We start from the raw sequence: 204 nt of genomic DNA on the forward strand, positions 1-204 counted from the left end.
AAAATTAATTACAGATTTTGTAATTTGCCAAATTTACAAAGTGGAAGCTCTTAATTTCATTCATCGAGCTGTTAAGGTGAAAATTTTTTATATTTAAAGGGTGCATTTATTTATTTGGGGCGGGGGGGTAGTATAGTTTTATTTATTTAACTTAGTGTTCATATACTTTTTGTATTTGATAATTATTTTACTCTTTACATTTTG

The 204-nt window shown here is 26.0% G+C and overlaps 1 protein-coding gene across 1 annotated transcript in view; it reads right to left on the reverse strand.

Moving 5' to 3' along the window:
• SLC44A5 (solute carrier family 44 member 5) overlaps positions 1-204 on the reverse strand; it is a 68,316-nt gene that overhangs the window by 26,554 nt on the left and 41,558 nt on the right. The gene's annotated exons all lie outside the window — the stretch shown is intronic.

Source organism: Nanorana parkeri, unplaced genomic scaffold (assembly GCF_000935625.1).
Source record: "Nanorana parkeri isolate BGI_ZX_2015 unplaced genomic scaffold, ASM93562v1 scaffold79, whole genome shotgun sequence".
Lineage (NCBI taxonomy): Eukaryota > Metazoa > Chordata > Amphibia > Anura > Dicroglossidae > Nanorana > Nanorana parkeri.